Raw genomic sequence first — 20,088 nt, 5'->3', positions numbered from 1 at the left:
CTTCATGAATTTGACAAATCTCAGTGGTTTTATTCAACATTAAATCACTGTCACAAAGCAAAATCTTTCTCACAGCAGCACTATTGATACCACACATGAGCCTGTCTTTTACCAACTCATCTTTTAAGTCACCAAACTGACACATTTTGATCTTGTTTCTCAGATCAGTTATATAAGCTGCAAACGTTTCCCTGGTTTCTGACCTCTTGTGTAAAACAAATGTCTCTCTAGTGTAATATCTGTCTAGGGGTTACACATTTCTCCAAAACTGCACTTCAAACACGCATGGTCCTCCCTTGACTCAGCCTGTACAGCAATGTGATGGTTTTCACCTTCTCCTTCATATACTGCTGATGCATAAATAAATGAGCGCACTCTTTCTATGGCCTCTGACTCAGCTAAGTTTAACAAAATGAATGCCTTGGTGCATGCATCTTTATCTGAATAAGCTGCTTCTAAAAAAATCATACTCTTGCTCAAATATTCTCCACTTCTCTCCAATACTCTGATCAAATACAAGTAGTAAGGGTTTTTGAAATCCATGTGTGATGTTAACACATACCAGTCAAGGATTTTGCACATAAGCATGAACACATACACATACGCCTGGAATTTATGCCAGTACTTGTAAATTTGCCCAATAGCACAACAAGCATCTGTGTAATTGAACTTTGTGAAATAAGTCTCTCGGGTACTGTAATACTCTTGAAATTATTGTATTGCAAGAAATCACCTCTTAGTGTAAGGAACATATCAAATAACTGCACAATGCAAATGAAATGGGCAAGAGAAGCTCAGGGTCAATAACATTTTGAAGAAATTGCACTTTGTGAATAAACTGTAGACAGCTAGGGTTACCACCTGTCCCACTTTGCGAGGGACAGTCCCTCTTTGGGCACTTATGTCCTGCAAAAAAATTTAAAAAATGGCAAGTGTCCTGAGATTTTAGGACAAAAATATTTCCTATATTTTATGTAATAGATGCATAAAACAGTTATTCTGTATCTGGAACACCTAGATGTTATAAAAAACACTATAAGCATCTAAAATGCTACAAGAATAAGCTTTTATTTGGGCAAAAAAGTGAAGTTCTGTCCTTTGTACTGGCCGTGGGTATGTTTTGCTCTGCAAAATCTTATGTTTGCACCAAAAATGTCCCTCTTTGAGCATTTGAAAAGGTGGCAACCCTATATACAGCACACTGAAATTTCCCCAAAATGGTGGTACCTTTATAGGCAATTCTCTATAGTGCAAGAAACACTCTATAATGGCGGCACATTGCGCATGGACACACCTAGAACAAGAAACTTTTCAAAATGGCTATACTCTGACTTTACTTCACAAAAGTGTTGCACTTTGCACACAAATAAACTCTTTGGAATACATGCACAGTAATAAGCACACACTGTAAGCACTTTTACACACTTTGAGATACTTCAAATAACCTTAGTTATGCCCTTGATAAAATACAAAGCCATAGTTATGCCAAACCACAGCACTTTGCCAATAAACATGCAGTCGCCTTGCTTTATTTACACTTAATGTGCCCTTTTTGCACTTATTATATTTGTATTATTCATTTAATCTCTTTTCATGCCCATTGTACTTTTCTTGTGCTCGTTTTACTCTAAACATGTCCATTTCGCCTTTAAACATGCTCATTTTAATTTTCTGATAATTGTTTTTTCAAACACCTTTACTTTAAACATTTCTCTTAGCTTAAGAAACGTTTGTGCATCACGCTTGTTTAATAATGCATTTTGTGCCCTTTGTAATGCCCCGTTCTGTCTTTTTATGAAATAATTAGTCTGTGGGTGTTCTCATTACCTTTGCTACTTTTCTGGCTCTTTTTTGTGCTTGTTTCTTTTAGTTTACCTTCACTGTCATCTCTGCACCTCATGGCTCCAAGTCTTATTCTCTGCAATCCTGGTTCTGACACCACGGCACTCTCCTACTTTGGACACAATAGAAGAGTCTTTGTGAGTTCTGTTCAAGAGCTTTATTATATACAAACGTGTAATGATAGCAGTTTACTGACTTTAACTTAAGTAACTTATATACAAACTAACTGCTGCAATCATACATGCTCACTCTCTGGCTGCACTCTCAGAAATGGCACTGGGAGTAGCACGTACCCGGTATTTATATGTGCACTTTCAGTCCTTGATATGCTTCTTAAAAATACAGAGCATGCACTCTGATCTACACTCCTGAAGGCCGAACAAGGAAAAGGACATCAGGCTGCAAAAAAGTAATATAGAAAAATATGTCAAGAAATAACTGGTGGTGGGGGGAATAAGGATGTGACCATAAACTCGAAGTACTAGGGCTCTTCTTACCTGATACCTGAAGTTAAGATGGGGCATGGCATTGTTAATCAACAGAAAGTCAGCAAGACGTGAATGGGGTCATTCTGAACAGGAAGGATTGGGGGTGTCAGATACAGGCAGCAGATTTACAGAGATAGTTGTAGTCGAGTAGTAGAGAGTGGACTACCAGAATTGGTGATAGAAATTACAGAGGCATTCAGATGCCCATTGGCTAGAAGTGGTATAAAACTTAAGCAGGAAGGCAGTCATGGAGGGGAGGCAGAACGTTAAATGCATTTAAACAGCAGACCAGATAGCCTCGTTTCCTGCTTTGAGCAAAAAATGAAATGTAGTCAAGAATATATATATATATATATATATATATATATATATATATATATATATATACTTGTTAGGCTTCCTTTCATAGGGCAAATTGCTTAGTTTAGACCAAATAATAATTATTACCACATCGAATTATGCATGCAAGTCTCCACTCGGGTCTACCTCTTAATGACTTATCTATTGTCCATTCATTTTTCACCTTCTCTTAGATAATTGTTACTCCTTTCCTATCCCACTCCTCAACTGGAAAAAAAGGCAGATATAATCATATTATACATTATTGTCATAAAACTTCCTCTTATTGCTTCAATCTGATGGCATGTGTTCATGAGAAGGAAATTAGGAAGGAGTATAGCACCTCAGTACCTGTGGTATGCTACAGCTGTCTGTGTCCATCTGAAGAATGCCTTTGGGGAATGGGATGTAGGAAAGGTTAGACATCATGAAGATACAGATAACAAAGGGAACAGTAATGGCTGCTTGTGTGCTAAGGTTCAGTACTTATACTAATGTATGTTAATGTCACCATTTCCATGTGTTTGATGCCGGAAGATGAAACCTAGCAGTATTAATACATTTTACAACAAATGTTTATGTTTTCAGTTCATATGGGCAGTGCCCTGAAGATTAATAACAAACATGATTTTATATTACCATATGATTTTTTTTATTTGTATGAGATCATTTATATTTTATTGCCATACATCTAGCTGCACTAAATTTAAACCCCAACATGAATCTGTTCAAATCAGTGTTGCTACAGCTGCATGCTGAGTATGACATAAAAAAATAATTTTATTCTTGGTGCGTGAAGCACAGAAAAGTGCAACACTTATGCCTTCCCCTCATCTGAGCTTCTAATCAAAACAACTATGATATGATATGGTGATAACTCAGTAAGGTATTAAGGGATCACACCCACAATCTGTATTAATCAAATGCTTGCAAGCAAGTCAGTGCATCAGTATCAGACAGGTGACACAACTATCTACAGTAACAGTGAGAAGGGTTGGTGTACCTGAACAGCCTAATGAAAAGTAGAAGGACTGAAGAGCCATCTGCTAGCTCTTATGTGCTATTCCAGGGCAAAGTGACAGTTCCATCCATTAAAGAAACATCCTGTAGCAATGGTTTGAAGCTAGTTCTGGGTGTCATCTATGATAGATTGACTGGCCAAACACACAACACTTTGAATGCTACGTATAGCAGAGGGATATCTTAGCAAGATGGCACAAAGGGAAAATTAACTCCAGTTTGAATCCCAGAATTCCAAATCACAGATATCAGAAACCAAACATTTGAAAGAATTCTTCCATCCAAGTTGGAATGATCCAGAAGTAAGAATAATGAATGTCAAATTGACATAGATAACTGCTATTAAATCACACTTTTGGCACCTTTTATTCATGTGGTTTTGGGATTGGATAATTCAGAATTCCAAGGTTTAGAAAGAAATCCTATAGCCACTACAAGTGGGGAAAGGGAAAACATCACTGTATAGTGTTTTAAAATTGCATTTAACAACAAAACAATTCCTTGACTTAAACAAACTAGGACCCAGAGTCTGTAAGGTGTGGAGGCCCCATCCTCACAGAACTCAGATGAATTCAGCTCCCATTGAAAGAAAGAAATATTTTGAGGAAAAATAATTTTCAGCAAGTTATACCACAGCCAAAGATGGTGCAATATAACAATTCATAACTGCCTTTCAGATCTGTAGGCTAGCTTTCATTGTGACCTCCTATAATAACTAACCTTAAACAAATGCATATATACTGTAGGGTTGGAGTATCTCAGATTAGTTGATGAAGGGCAGGAGAAGCAAGTGAAGAATTAAAAATAAAGCCTGTATTATCTCACATATAAATGCCCCAGCAAAGAGGGACAGGAGAGGGAATGCCCTCATTTCCTTTTATTTACCCTTTTTTAACTTTGTTTTCTTTTTCAGTTATTAGCCAGCTCCAACCAGATGAAGGAGACGGCCTAATATGAGGCACCTATATTCTGGAAATTTATATCCTTGATGAGATTATGTTTATGATAAATCCTTGCAGATAAGTACTTATTGTATCTTCTATCTTTAGGGACATAGCCAGCCATGCTGTGTTTGCAAGATAGTTGTTAAATAGCTAGAAAAGCATTCCAGTAGAAGCAACCTTTAGGAAACACGCAGTCATTAAAGCAATCTTCAAAGATAATTTAAGAATGTAGCTGTATATAACATAATAAATCACTCTCCAAGGCTACAATACCAGACTTTTCTGTGCTAAATCAAAATGAGAAAGACAATTGTTTAAAAGGCCAAGCTGTTATATATTCGTGTTTCTTCAGAACAAACGAAGTTCAGGTATATAGAAGCTTGCCCTTTTAAATAAATTAATTTTTTTTCATTCAACCAGGAAAAGGTGTCAAGTTACTTTTTAACAGTCCATGACAAACTGTAACTGACACATAAAGTAACTACTGATCTCACACAGAAAGTATGTCTGCCATACAAAGTTTTTCCTTATGAAGTATACTTTCTTTCTATAGAATGTTTGACATTTATAAAACCAAATGAGCAACTCTGATTCTACAATACACACTAGGTCAGGGGTCTGCAGCCTTCAGTATCAAAAGAGCCAGTACTGACCCCTCACCCACCAAACTAAATTCATCAGTAGGCACAACAGCTCTCTGACTCCTAAAATGGAGACAGGTGAGCATATACGGTTTCATATATAGTTCTACTAGATATAAAATAACTAAGTGTATAAGAACAATACCTAACATATGTCCATAACTGTGTTCCTGTGTTGGGATTGCTTGATCACTGTGTGTGTGTGTGTGTGTGTGTGTGTGTGTGTGTGTGTGTGTGTGTGTGTGTGTGTTGTGCGGCAGACTGCCCATTAATCCTCAGAGGTACAGGGAGCCACTACAACAGGGTGGAAGAGACACATATGGCTCCAGATCCACAGGTTGCAGACCCCTGCACTAGAGAAACTGATTGGTGAAATATCTTTTGCTAACACTGCTTTACTGAAGTACAATTCACTGTAACACTGAGCCAGTGAATGCCTTTGGCCAGCTCACACACAAAACCTGATGTTACTAAACCCGGGGGCCATGCTGCGTCCTTTTCTTGATGCCTAGAAGAATAAAAGGATGTAGTTTTGATTAATTGAGGTGCTTGGATTCAGTACTGATAGTGCATTTTTTTTTTGGGAAGGGGCACACCCCTGAGTTGCCATGTTGTGTACTTTAATGAAACAAAAATAGAGTACACTCAGTGAAGTAAATGCCTCTCCACACGAAAAGATGTGTAAACATAATAAACAGCAAAATAGTGGCAGTGGCAACCATGCATCAATAAAATAGAAGCTGTCGCTGATGCAGTAAATTCCAAACTTTAATGGTGTGTACAGGTAAGTGCTTTCACAATCACTTCGTTAGACAGCTTCTATTTTATTGATGCATGGTTGCCTCTGCCGCTATTTTGCTGTTTATTATGTTGTGTACTTTATTTATTTAAATTTGTTAGCCAGAGTAGAGCACTGATTCCACTGAACCCATTTCAGGATCAGCCTGATTGTGAAAAAGAAACGTGCAGTTTAAAGAGAATAAAAACACACATTCAGAACAAAAGCATAGTTGCATGTTACATTGCATCTTAGCCATATATACTTAAAAAAAAAATTCTTATCTAATGTTTAAGGTAGGACATTAAAATCAGTGCAGAGTGAAATACATGCAAACACAAGAGGGTGGTAAAAAGAGTAGTAGGTGTGGTGGGAGGAGACGTTTGGGGTGGGATACTGAAAATAATGGGAGGATTGGAGGAAAGTATAGGAAAGATGAACAGAGTGTGACAAAAATGGGTATGGAGAATATTATAGATAGGTGAGTAGCATGTTGGATTTATTACCGAAGTGACGAATATGTAACAATTTCCCCTAGAAGTATAAATACCACCTTGGGTCTCCCAGAAAGATGCTACTAGCCAAGCGGAACTAACCTAGTCAACAAAGGGTAGATAGATAGATACATAGATAGACAGATAGATAGATAAAGTCATCACAAGCATTTCTCTTCTATATATATTCTGCACTGTTGTTTTGTTAAATTTGAGCATTAAGCCTAGGATACAATTCATCTGTGTGTCTGGTGTGTGGTGTGTGTGGTATGTGGTATTTAGTGTGTGTGAGGTGTTTAATGGTGTGGGTTGTGTGTGTGTGTGTGTGTGTGTGTGTGTGTGTGTGTGTGTGTGTGTGTGTGTGTGTGTGTGTGTGTGTATGGTGTGTGTTGTGTGTGGTGTTTGGTTGTGTGCGTTGTTTTGGTGTTTGGTGGTGTGTGGTGTTTGATGGTGTGTGGTGTGTGTGGTATGTGGTGCATGTTATGTGGTGTGTGTGTGTGTGTGTGTGTGTGTGTGTGTGTGTGTGTGTGTGTGTGTGTGTGTGTGTGTGTGTGTGTGTGTGTGTGTGTGTGGTGTGTGTGGAGTGTGTTGAGTGTGAGCTGTAGTGTGTGTGCTTTGAATGGACCTCTGAGACTGGCTACCTTGATGTGTTACAGAGACTTGTTGCAGTGAATCACTGCTACTAAATTCCAGTTAAGAGTGAGGGTGGACATATCAAACTAAACTCTGGTGGGGCAGCATGGATGCATGGGGTGGGTATCAGTACCAGATCTTAGAGTAAAAATTCAGAAAACCTGTCTACACCCCTACATGGAGTGTTTTCCTTTACAAAAATCTGAGTATTTAAATGTTTGTTCAAGTATGTCATTTGTATAATAACTTGAAAAAGCAAAAGTGCTTACTTTATAAAGTTTTTTATTTGTATTAATCTTTTCCCTTTGCTCCATGGTACATTTTTGTATGGTGCTTTGTTTGATTACTTCTGTTTACCTTGCCTATCCATCTAAAAACATGACATTTTTCTCAGTGCAATTTATATTGCTTATTTTGGTCATCACTTTTTTCTGCTCATTAATTAATATCTCCATTATTGTTCTCACTCATATTATATTATATTATATTATATATTATATATTATATTATTATTATATTATATTATATTGCAAATATCCACTTCCTTGTGCTGTTATTTTGTTTGTTAGCTCTAGTTCTAAGTGAGTCCCTTGAAACAAAACTTGGCTAACCTTTTCCATCACTTACTGCCAGTTTTCATTGCTAGATGCACCATTTCTTTGCTGTCTAGCCTTTGCACTTATTCTTTTGTGGCTTTACAAGCTGGATCTTAGCCTGCACTAACCTTGCTTTTCTCACTGCGGGTGGCATTCGGTTTCTCATGTAAGGCATGCTCTCTCATGTTGCATTACTCAGTACACCTAGGCAAACAGGATGGATTCAAGCTAGCTGACAGTCATTCCACAGTACAAGACCTGCAGATCATCCCTTTTGATACTGTCAGCTCATCCACCTTCATCCAGTCACTTTAATGAAATTTTCACTTCTTATTCTCCACTCCCTCCTGTATGACTACTAGACAAGGTAACCAATTAATCCACTTGATCATTATGCAAAACATCTGCTATTACTATAGTTCTGATTAGTCCAAACTATCTAACTAAGTAAGAGAACCCATGAAATAATCATACATTCATTCATTTTCTCGTAACCTACATAAACTGGTTTGGTTGGACTGGATTTCATTGTTTCTGAGTTCATCTATATGGATATAGAGTTAAGCCTGATATAATGCCATCCATTCATCCATCAACTGTCCCCCCATCCATCTTTCTGTCCATCCATCCATCCATCCATCCATCCATCCATCCATCCATCCATCCATCTATCCAGTTAAAGGACACAAAAACTGACAAAGCATATCCTACTCAGTGGGTAGAAGATGTGTGAATTAAAGCTTTAAAAAACACCGGTCCATTGCAGGACGGTCATACATGCTCACTCACAAAGTTAGCTCTATGGTGAAGCAGAAAGATGCCTTGCCTAAGAATCAGGTAACTGAAGTTCAATTAGCAGACCCAGCACTGGAGAAGATGATGGAGGGAAGGGTGAGAAGAACGGGGATTGAGTACCAGTGAGTGATGCAGTGAACACAGAATAGTGCACATAGGTCACAGAAGACAGAAAAGAATGTGCTACAATGAAGGTGGTGCATAGCCTTGTAGTGCCCCATTGCATCCTTCTTGGAGGTGGAGTCCAAATATAGGCACATCACTCCAAATGTCTGAACCTTGTCCCACAAGCTGATGCTCAGAAGGATGCCTGAAACAAGCAAGGGGGAGTTAGAGCAGAAATTTGCACGCTCACAGTAGATGCTAACTGTTTGGTCATCCTGATCCTTACCCCTACAGAGAAAACAGGGATAAATTAGCGAAATTGGTGACCTGTGAAGAAAAGCTGATGGTCAAGGGGGGGGGGGATACATGCTCACTCACACATGGCACAAACACTTATGGGTGACTTTCAGGATTTCCAATTACTCTCTGTATGTGTTTGGGTTGGGGGAACAGATGAATTGCTCACAATGACACAGAGAGGTTGTGTAGACTCTGCACAAAGGGTCTCTCCAGTCAAGGACCAGAGAGGAGAAATAAACACTGTGATACTTCAGCTGCCACTACTGCACCAGTATGCTATATACAGCATAATCAATTATCTAAAATTAGTACTGCTACTAATGCAATACTATAATACGTCCATAAAATAATAATATAAACTTCTCTCCTGTATAACTGATTACATATTGTGACCATCCTCTTATAATCTACATGGTGGAGCTGTGTGTGTACATGTGAAGGTTATGGACTTGAAGGTATCACCCAGGTTACAGATTTACAGCCCTTCCTTGCACCTAAACCATAACCATAAAGCAGAAACACTGTTTTCTATAACCCTTCCAAGAGCACACTGCTACCCCTCTATGCACCTTACCTGGAATACAGTCCAGGCACTGTTACCTATACTCCATCAAGGCACACAATATAGCTCTATCTCTAAATATGACTTGCCCTGCCCTGTGTGCCTGTTTACTAGTAGGAACACACTGTTGTGCTGCAATGCATCATTTTATAATGAGAACAAAATAAATATTTAGCAGAAACTGTAGCACCGGTGCTACTTTATATACGTCAAAATAAATAAATGGATGTATAAAACATTATCTGTGAAAACAGACTGGATTTTTCAAAGGCAAGTTAGAACAATAAGTGCCTCTGCAAAAGAATGGGTTAATTGTACATAAAAATTTAATGAAATATATTCAAATACTTGTAGGATGGAACTATTTGAACAAGATGAATTTATGCTCATTACGTTTCAGAAAAAAGCAATAAAGCTCAGTTAACAAAAATGAAATGAATAAGTCATTAGGCAGTTGCAATAGGAAACACTGGAAAATCATGATATGTATGCTCCACTATACATCTGATAAATGAAAAAAAAATCATAAATATTTAGCATCTATAAGAAGTGCCCTTTAGGTCAAAAACTAAAATGCCTTCATTTATTGAAATAACAGATAAATGATTAAATGGCCCAGGGTTACTCATGTGAAAAAATATTTATTTTTAAAAAATTCTCCTGTGTCTAAAGTTGAAAAATAATTTTGTAGTAACAAGATTTCTGGGCAAATGTATGGACGCGCGCGCGCGCATGTGTGTGTGTGTGTGTGTGTGTGTGTGTGTGTGTGTGTGTGTGTGTGTGTGCATGTGTGTTTGTGTGTGTGTGTGTGTGTGTGTGTGTGTGTGTGTGTGTGTGTGTGTGTGTGTGTGTGTGTGTGTGTGTGTGTGTGTGTGTGAGCACGCGCGCATCTGTGTGTGTCTGTATTTGTGTTTCTTAAGTTATGTTTTACGGAAATAAATAAACAGAAAATAAATAATTCCTTAGAATGTAAATAAGCATAGCTGAAAAGTTACTGAGGAAAAAAATAAATTCTTGCAGCATCAAAGTGACAAATGCATTTCTGCTTATTACATATATGACATTTATGAGTGCACACGCCTTGAAACACAGATAGTCAGACAAGCAGAGAAACACAGATAGTCAATGCCAGCATTTTGAAAATAAACATATCAAAAAAAGAAAACACAGCAAATGAAAACAATTTCCTTTTGCAATGCATTCACCCAAATTGCACCATAGTTTCAGACATAGGGTGGTATTCGTAGTCATTATGCAAATGCATAACGGCTATCCATGTTCAAGTGTTTATGCAGCAAAGGTGCAATTCATAGACACCATTTATACTACCGTGATGGCAGCAAATAAGCTTAATAAAATTAAAAAATAATGAGATGTAAGTATGAAATGATGTAAATTCTCTTATGTTAATAGCCCTTTTCCTGCCTGTTTGCAATTCAAACTCATAACTTGATGCATTTTTATGTCATGAGCAGATTTTTTATAAATGGCAGCATCACACTTTTTCTATCTACTTTGCAATTAGCAAAGATGCTTTCCCTTGCTGCCAGCCTTGCTGTTTTCCTTTGTGATCGGCTTGCTTTGACACTGCCAAAACAGCTTACAGCCAGTGGTCCTAGCTTATCAAGAATGCCAAGATATAGTCAGGGAATAACCCATCATAATTTTGATAATCAGAAGATACTTGAAAGATTTATAGTGGTCAAGGATATACTGGGGTAACCTGTGGACTTCCTATCCCTGCAGATACTAAAGTATATATATCCTACACTATACTTGCCACAGGCAGCTTCTAGAGACAGACAGGGGCATGCTGGGCACTTCACAGGCTTCTGCATCAAGGATACTTCAGCAGGTCCTTGATTTTATTCTTGGCACATGTAGATCAGTACATCCATTTCCTGATGACATCTCCACAGTGAGCTCAGATAATGCATGCCTTTTATGGGATGGAATGCTCCCCGAGTTGCTCAGTGAGATAGATTGCACTTGTGTTACAATTAGAGCCCCATCTGGTCCATGGGGTGAGCAGTAAATAAACAGAAGGGCTACCATTCCATCAACTGCCTGGTAGCATGTGATGCATGGAGGTGCTTCACCAAGGTCTCTGCCCAGCATCATGGCAGCGCAGATGATTCCCATATCTAGCACACTAGCTCACACTACCAACTTTCTTCATGGTAGGATGCCTGGTGGTCATCTTGTTGCTAAGTGGAAAAAAAAATATATATATATTTTTTTATCATTTAAGAAGTTATTCATAGTAAACATGCATTGCTTAATACTAAACCACTTATTCTTTGTTTTGTCTGTACTTGTTTCAAATTTCTTTTAAGGGGATTCTGGATATCTACTGCAGCCACAGCTCATGGACACCAGTGAGATATCCAAGTGGAGCTGTGGAAAATATTTTTAATACAGCCCTTACACAGACCTTTATTGTCATTGAGACAGTCCTTGACATGTTAAAAGTAGATTTATGTGGCTGGAAGACTCAAGGGATCCCTTCAGTATGACTCAACTACTGCATGCAGGGTGCTTCCACATGTTGGATTCTGCACAACATGATCATGCAACAATCTGGGGATGAAGTGACCCATGCTGTCACAGCAGCTCTCAGTTCCAGTCCTGCTATGAATAATGATAATCAGCTGGCAGTAGCAGCAAGGGACCAGATGAGACAGGCTTGTGCAGATAAAGAGGTGGCATGTGTTCCAGAACTATGGACTATGACATTCAGGTTAATATTTCCTTTCTTGTAAAAGGCACACAGAGTATAAATGATGCATGCAGTGATATCTGTGGGCTTTGCTGTGTGGTGCAGGGTCTACTCTCACTATTCATCAGCTATTCTCTTTTATCTTTAACGACTTTTTTTTTTTATTTCAGAAAACGTACTCCTATCATTGTTTATAAAACTCATGCTTGAGTGCTCACTGCACCTGTTCAGAGATGTTATAAGGTATCATATAAGAACTAATTACAATTTTAACTGTAACTGCTTGTACAAGAAATTAAGCTTAGGTGGTATACTTAAGCATGCACATACTGAATTTAGTATGTAACATGAATTCATATCTTGCAATGCTGACTCGGTTTTTACTATTATGTATTTGAAATGACTTACTGTTTTCTGTTAAGCAGATCAGATTAATTAATTTTGTCATACACAATAAGGTGTGTCCAAAGAGACATAAATCATCATCATTGTGCAGCGCTCAGGGTAAAATGGCAACAGAGCTAGTTTATACAGTAAGATACACGTGTAGTCTTTTTTTTAAGGAGTATGTCTCTTAATTCAGTGCAGTACTTGATTTAGGTTCTCCGTAACTGTCAGCTGTAACACTGATAATGGATACAGCTGTCCCTCTTGTGAGTCACACAGAAATTTGAACAGGTCACTTAACATTAATCACCTGCGAACTGAGGAAAGAGCTAGGAACTTGTGTATGTTTTGCCTGGTGTAAAATAAAGCATTTCAAGGCTTTACTGGAAAAGCTCACTCAAACCCTACCACAGACTGCTGTGGGGGAAAGGTTAGTTTTTTGTTTATATTGTTTTCTTGTCATTTGTATTGCTTTATTGCTTTCTTCTATTTTGTTTACTGTGGTGTATTTTCATTACACTGTGATTTAACTGTATTCTGCTTTCTACTGCATATTTAAATTAGGAAATAAACCAGAACTGTCACTCTTGTGAGTCACATGAAAATTAGAACAAACCAGTTCTGGTTAATTACCTGTGAACCGAGGGAGGAGCTAGGAACTAAACCTTATATTTATGAGATAAAATAAAAAGTTTCAAGGCTTTACTAGAAAAGTGTACTTTGTATTGTTTTGTGAATTTCTTTTATTTTGTATGATGTGGTGTACTTTCAATACATTGTGTTTTAATTGTATTCTGTTTTCTACTACATATGTAAACTAGGAAAGAAATCAAAGTTGTCACTGTTGTGAGTCACACAGAAATTAGATCATGTCACATGGTTAATTGCCTGTAAATTGAGTAGGAGCTAGGAAATAACCTTGTATTTAAGGAGTAAGATAAAACATTTTAAGGTGTTACTGGAAAAGCACACTCAGAATCTTCCATAGACTGTTGTAAGGCAAAGGTTAGTTTATTTTTTCTTATATTGCTTTCTTTTAATTTGTATTGTTTTATTGTTTTCTTCTACTTTGTATATTGTGGTATATTTTCATCACACTATGTTTCATTCCATCCAAGTGACACCTCCAGGTGCATTTGCAGTTAACCCCTACTGACGCCTCTAGGCATCAAATATTGCTTGTTCACATTTGCATCAATAAATCAAAACCATGCTATGTACAAAGGTTTAAAAGATTTCATCTTAAAGCTTACACAATAGCAATCTCAAATGCATTAATATTTGACCTCTATCTAGAGCAGATAAATAGATATTAACTGTTGCTTTTATAACATTAATTTATATCAATAGCATTTTCACATTTTTTCTAAATATCTCAAAAACCAAGTAACACAGACAGAACTCCTTAGCCTCAAATGAAACTCTCACCTAGATGGATACAATGCTGCTGACAGTATGTGTGTAACTTGAGTGGTAGCTGAGTTGTTTACAAATATTACAAATGTAATAATTAGCATGTTTACTGTGACTTATAAAATTCAGTTTAAGACCTAGGATACAAAGAATACTACCAATATAAAAACAGTTTGTGCTAGAGTTTGCTATTAATACTTCTTTCATAATCCCTATGGTTCCAGAGATATGAACACTTGTTTGAAATTTAAGGACATAATTTGAATCTGTCAGAAGGCTTAGGCTCCACCCATTGGAAGTTACAGTGCAAGCTTCCTGCGCTCCACTGGAGTGAATGAGTAAACTGTAACTGTATTACTGAAACAGTTTGTAAAAAGCAACGGAGATCTTCTGTTCTCCATTGCTTTTGCCCACAGCTCTGATGTACTGCGTAGGCATAAGCATGCGCAGTACATCAGAACTACCGCAGAATACCAGACAGCTGTGGAAGAGCAGCAAGGAGGCATTATACAATGCCATTATTTAAGAAAAGTAATAATTTTTTTTTCTAAATAATGTCATTGTATAATAGCAATAACCCACTTCTGGGTGTGGGTAATGCTGGATTTATCCACGGTTGGCTTTGTTTGGTCACTCGGGCTTGCCCTTGTGACCAAACCACACCAACCGTGGGTAAATCCAGCATTACCCACACCCAGGTGTGGGTTATTGCTATATTATATTATAGTTATTAAACAGTGCTCACTACATAAATCAATTTTAATACTGTTATTATCAATGTATGTAGTAATCAGCTTGAAAATTTCCAAAAATATATGTATATATGTATATATGTATACATATAAAAAATCTTATTCAACACATAAGACTGCTCATAAAAATAAAACGAACAAAGAAACATCCCATAGAACATATTGAAAACAAACTTGCAAAGCTTGACAGGATTTTAATAAGGTAATATGTATAGTAATAAATGTGTACAAGTGTATAGTTATTAAATTATTGTTGTATTGATCTATAGTTTTTAGCCCTTCTGGGCTTAGAAACCTTCATTTTTAGAGCAAGGAGAAATGAAATATGGTCATTCATACTGAGTGGGGTACAAGCATCTAATATTAACTGCCATATCATCTCCCTGTATTCTAACATGTTCTCCCAGTCCCCCGCTCTATCACTGTGAACCACCTTTTCCAGGACCCAAAACTTAAAATCTGCTTGTATACACACCATATTATGCCTATACAGGGCATTAGTTTCTCTCTTTCTGTTGATGATGTCATAATTATGTTCATACACACGTTGTTTCAAAGTACGTTTGGTTTTATCAATGTAATATGCCCAGCAATATTTACAATAAGCGAGATACACCACGCCTTTTGAATAGCAGCTGTTATATATCAAAGTCTTCAGACTAGAAGGTATACTTGGGATTTCTAAACTCTTACAATTAGCCATAAAAGTACATTGGGAACACCTTCCGCACTTGTGTGCCCCCATTTTGACTATTGTCCCATTGATAGTACTACTCTTCTTCTTTTTCAGTATTTCCTTAAGACTGAAATTTCTCTTAAAACTGTACCTCAATTGTCCAATAAAAATTGAGGTAGAAGTTTAGAAATCCTGACCATATGCATTTCGAGATTTCAGCTGTTCGACCTTCTGAAGGGGAACCAAATGACCATATTTCACTTCTCCCTGTTCTAAAATTGAAGGCTTCTAAGCCCAGAAGAGCTAAAAACTAAAGATCAATACAACAATAATTTAATAACTATAAACTTGTACACATTTATTACTATAGCTACAACCTTATTAAAATCCTGTCAAGCTTTGTAAGGTTGTTTTCAATATGTTCTACGGGATGTTTCCTTGTTTGTTTTATTTTTATGAGCAGTCTTATGTGTTGAATAAGATTTTTTATATGTATACATATATTTTTAGGAAATTGTCAAGCTGATTAGTATATACATTGATAATAGTATTCAAACTGATTTATGCAGTGAGCACTGTTTAATAACTACAAAATAATAATACAGCTGTCCTTTTAAATTTTAGTTTGCTGGCATTATTTGCATAATTAATTATTTAACTGATGTTTTAACCAATGGGGAATGAAGTAATATTACAGAAAAATGGTGCAGTGAAGGTTTCTGTTTATTCTGATGAAGTCTTCTGTAAGAAGATTAAAGCGCTTAATCTGTTGTTTTAATATTAGAACTGTTTGTATGCTGGAATCTGTTTGTTCAACTTTGGTTCTTTACATGCTGGAGGAATTAAACTTCAACTTTTACTTCATATGAGCCCTGTTTTTTTCTGATACCATCATGCAGCCATTTGTTGAGGAGGGACAGCCTTTATTGGAGCTCTGTGTGACTGCTTTGTGATTTCTTAGTGATTTAGAGCCAGCGTTTTTTTTGGGTTACCAATTATCCCCACTCTCTGCCATATCAGTGTACTACTGTAAATCGTCCTGTATACCCTGGAGGACTCTGACCATTTCTAGCTGACTCCATGGTGCATTGCACTGAGCCTTATCAGTATTACATGCAATCATTCCATTTCAACTTTAATTAACTTAATTCTGTTTCTTATACAAATATGCAACTGTTTTCAAACAAACCTGTCCATTCCACTTCTGATTATGCCAGTGCCATTTGTCATCTGTGTCACAACCATACACATAAGTGGCACTCCTCATCAGCTGTTAAAGGAATAAGCACTTGAGACATCCCCCCAGTATTGCTATGGGCAACTGCATCCCCCTTGCCTTTGTTCTTATATGGCCTACTTACCATAGCATTGGCCCTCTTCTTGCACAGTGTTAATGAGTGATCCCTTCCACCAAAAGGATTTATATCAATAATCATTTGGTTCCAGGTATTTGCACTCCCAGCTTGTTTCTGTTCCCCTTTTCCAAAAAGGGGTCTGTCATATGTCCTAATAGCTGCCATTAGTATGTGGTTCTCCTTATGGCTAAATGTATCTTTTCTCTGTTTGGATCCCTGCTGCTGCATTATTCATTTAGTTCAAACAACATGCAAAAGTAATACACTGAAACTTTTGCTCCACTTATCAACCAATCAACAGAGCAATGAAAGCATACTTGGTTTCATCCCAAATAAATCAAGAATCTGAGTACAAAATCAAGTTTGCTCACACAATACCCATATTCATAGACACATGAAAAATCCTAATCCAGCAAGTTAAAGTTGAGTTCTAATAATCTGTGTATCACCAGTAACTCATTCTTAGTACTATTGCAAGCACTTTGTTACAGCAAATAACTTCCATACACATTTCCAATGCTGCTTTCAGGAATCTCCATTCATAAATGACACTCATTTCATCATATTTATATGAATCATCTGCATCTGACCTTCAGAGGACAAAATTCTTCTAGTAAACAGTATTATCTAACATCAGTATGAACAATTTTGTAATAATTTCTAACATTTTTGATACTTCCTTCTTATTTGATTAGTTTTGAGGTTTTCTAAACCATTTCTACCAGTTACAAATGGTTACAAGTTAATACGGTGGTGTTAAATTATTTGTGTAAATTCAGGGTCATTTACATGTGTTACATTCAGATTAAGCTTAGTTATGCTCAGCTATAAGAAATGCAGACCTATGTGAGGGGTGTAAGTCAAGAAATCCATATAACAAGGCCTTGGGTACTTGTGAACATATTGTGCTGATTTCAGCAGACTTCAGCAGTCCCTGTAAATGTGTGAGCAGCTATAGTAATTCTCTAATGTCCCTATGATTTATTAACTGGAAAATGTAGTTTGACAGAGTCCGTATAAATGTGAAACATAATCCATGCTCATCCTGCATCATTTGGCATGCATCATCACAAAAAAGTTCATAATTGCACGCGCAAGAAGATTTATTTAAACAGAAAATAAACAAAATATGAAAAAAAAAATAATTTGTAGTACTGCAATTCCGCAGAAGGTATGCTTAAAAGAAATGATTACTGCAGGAAATTCAAATGCATTGCTCAAATAAAGATAACCGTAAATCACAGAAGCAGAAGCAGATCTAAGTAATGATTTTCTAAATTAATTTTATTCACAATGTAAATGAAATGTGAAAGTATTCATTTAAAAAAAAAAATCTAAGTAACAAAATAGTTGGTAAAACAAAACCTGACCATAATAGTTGTTCCATGTCTAATGCCCCTACATGGAGATTGGTGATGTCACACCCGAGAGGGTGTGGTTCCAAACCTGTGAACCACACCCCCACACTTACATTCCTCATTTGGTACTGGCACTTTGAAAGACGGCAGCATCTGTGAAGACATAAGGCTGAGCTTTGAGATGGTCTGGCAAAGAGATCAGAATTCTGATCTATTCATTTATTCATGTATTTCTTATTTCTGTTTGTTGACTGGGATAGTCCGAATGGGAAAACCACCTTTTCAACAGAGGCTTTATATAATAACGCACAATACAAAGCTTTCGGGCAAAAACCCTTCTTCAGTGTCAACAGAGGCACAGGGAGAAAAGATCCATGTTTGCATATTAAAATAAACAACATTAGAAACAGAGCATGTGACTACAGTTTTTAAAATACTCAATGTAGGTTTGAGAAATATAAAAAGTTTCCAAAAACATACAAATGCGTGAACAAAAGAAAAGAAACCAATGGCTAGATATGATTTATACAAAAATAGATGACGACGGTTCTCGTTAGCTATATAAAAGTTTAGAAAAGAGAATGGCGAAAATAATTTACCGTTAATCTGAAGAAGTACCATGATTATCCAGCTATGGAGCTGGAGCATAATTAAGAGATGGACTGGTATTTTTTTGAATCTGTCTTTAGAGGAATGTAGTTTTTCTGGCTGCCGTAGTTCAATCATGATGCTGTTCCACAGTTTGGAAACACAACTTGAGTTAAGTAAGTCGCCAGCCACTGTTTTAGATTTACTAGAAATTAGGAGGCATTTATTTCCTGAGCACAGTTCCCTTTTAGTTGAGCACTGCTGGAGAGTGTTGTTTAAAAAGAACAATATTCAAATTTATCAATTAGGTTGTGTGCAGCAATTAATTTTATATTGGAGATATACTGCAGAAGCTCAATACAATGCAAGTGTTTAATAGCAACACAGTGGTTTGTTCTGGATGGACTGTTAGCTGTGAATTTAGCTATCTTGTTATAACATGCATGCATTTCTTCATATTCGTAAAATGCAGGTTAGTTGGAGTGGGAACTGTATAAAGAAGTGATGGGAGAAGATAGACTGAAGCTATGGTTTTCCTAGCGGATTCAGAGAGATATGGGCTATCTTGATAAAGTGCACCAGGTTTTGGTGCATTATTTTAATGGATTGAAGAAAGTGATGCTCAGATTTTAGGTTTTCATCTTTAGTAATGCCCAGCAATTTAGTTTGTGATACTATTTCTATTGAAGATTGTCTTTTAATGTAAGGCTAAAGGTTTGTTTATAAATTGGATGCTTCTTTGGTAAGAACAGCATTAACCTGGTTTACAATGCATTTAGAACTAAGTCATATATATAACTCAAAAGATGAGCAGGACTATTGAGTGACCTACTTAAGGTAAAATATGTTGAGCAGATAAGGGTAGAGTCAGTTGCATACTGCACTATGCTGCTATGCTTGGTTCCAGTGTGGAGATCATTTACAGTTGTTAAACAGTAGTGTAAAGATAGTACAGTAGTAAAGATCCTTGAGTAAAACCAACAAAGACAGGGAGAAATATGGAGTATTTGTTTTGTATTTTAAAGCTTGTTGCTTAGTTGAGAGAGAGCTCTGAAACCATATTGGGGATGAGTGATTCCTAAAGAATCATGTTTGCGTAGTAATTTGTCATGAGAAACTGTATCAAAGGCTTTATATCAGTCTAAGAAAAGAGAAGAGACAAGGTTGTCTGTATTTCTGTGAAAGTACTGGTATTATTAAAACCAAGGAGGTCAGTGCTTGTGCTGTGGTGAGATGGAAACCATGTTAAGTTTGTGAGAAAAGGTTACTGTTGCTCAGATGGTTGAGAAGCTGATAGTTGATA

At 36.9% G+C, this 20,088-nt stretch overlaps 1 protein-coding gene across 2 annotated transcripts in view; it reads right to left on the bottom strand.

Moving 5' to 3' along the window:
* Positions 1–20,088, bottom strand: part of CACNA1H (calcium voltage-gated channel subunit alpha1 H) — a 2,347,924-nt gene that overhangs the window by 2,216,457 nt on the left and 111,379 nt on the right. The gene's annotated exons all lie outside the window — the stretch shown is intronic.

Source organism: Protopterus annectens, chromosome 12.part0 (assembly GCF_019279795.1).
Source record: "Protopterus annectens isolate FY-2018-M chromosome 12.part0, PAN1.0, whole genome shotgun sequence".
NCBI classification, from domain to species: Eukaryota; Metazoa; Chordata; order Ceratodontiformes; family Protopteridae; genus Protopterus; species Protopterus annectens.
Note: the sequence above shows the minus strand (reverse complement) of the source record. Positions and strands in the feature narration are given on the sequence as shown.